Genomic DNA, 1257 nt, shown 5'->3' with positions numbered 1-1257 from the left:
TCCCCTGAGACTGGAGTTACGGACAGTTGTTAGCTGCCATGTGGGTGCTGGGATTCGAACCCGGGTCTTCTGCAAGAACAACCAGTGTTCTTAACCACTGAGCCATCTCGCCAGCCCAAGACTACTATTTTTTAAAACAGCGATACGAATCAGTGCTGTTTCTGAAGTCAATAGGTATTTATGAATAACATGTTTAACCATGCTGAGCTGTGTATTCTGACCTTAAATTATAAACGATTCTTGGTTTATTTTCACATCAACCAGGAACATTGTGTTTCAGAGGAACACGGTTAAGTTCTACTTCAAATGTTTTTTCCAGTAGTCTTCCTCTATAAACTTTCCCTGTATTCTTTATACAAAGGAAGCTAACTCCAAACTTCAGAGACTTCAAGTTTATTGAAGTCCTGGATTCATTGCACAGCAACAGCATTTTTCTTTTTGGTAAATGCTGGGGTATGGTGAGGTCAAACTCTTCTCTTATGTTTCTGTACTCCTAGCATTAAATATTCTATAAATCAGAGGCCAGGCTTTCAGCTTTATTGGTAACTTAACATTAGTGCTCACATCTCTCCCTGATACTCAGCCAACACTTCTACAAAATAATGAGACTTGACTAGATAGTCTCTGAAATCTTGTTTCTCAAATTGCTCTGACCATTTTCCAGAGGATGCCAATGGGAGTGCACAGCATTACTAATGTTCAAAGTAGATTTCCAAAATGTTTGATGACACTATGGTGCCTTTCACTAGAGGACTCTAAGGGAAAACCTCTACTAATTCACAGCATGTGGGTGCTTAATTTTTGTGTGTTCGTCTGTATCCATAAGAAAACAGAGAAACAGAATGGCAAAGGCTAGTCTCCATCTGAAATTTGGCCTGTATACTTTCTGTACTGTGAGCCTCCTGCTCAGGGAAGATGCAAACATTTCAGTATTACAGTTTTATATGTGTTAACTATATCTGATGCTCATCAGAATTGCAGAACAGAACAGTGACACATAAATAGGGCCACAGGGAATCTAGAATACAGACCACCAAGAATTAACAGAAAAAATTTGTGCTAAGGAGCAGATCACTTTTTTAATAAACTGCATCCATAGGTGTAGTGCTGTGTTGACATTTCAACCAGTTGCTTTTTTCTGAAGATATGGGGAATGATAGCACAGGAATCGCTAAGTGTGTGTGTGTGTGTGTGTGTGTGTGTGTGTGTGTGTGTGTAGTCACTGTTTCTATGAGTAAAATTTCTGAAATACAGATT

This window comes from Nannospalax galili, unplaced genomic scaffold (assembly GCF_000622305.1).
Source record: "Nannospalax galili isolate Female #2095 unplaced genomic scaffold, S.galili_v1.0 scaffold718, whole genome shotgun sequence".
Lineage (NCBI taxonomy): Eukaryota > Metazoa > Chordata > Mammalia > Rodentia > Spalacidae > Nannospalax > Nannospalax galili.
This window is presented reverse-complemented; position numbering follows the sequence as displayed.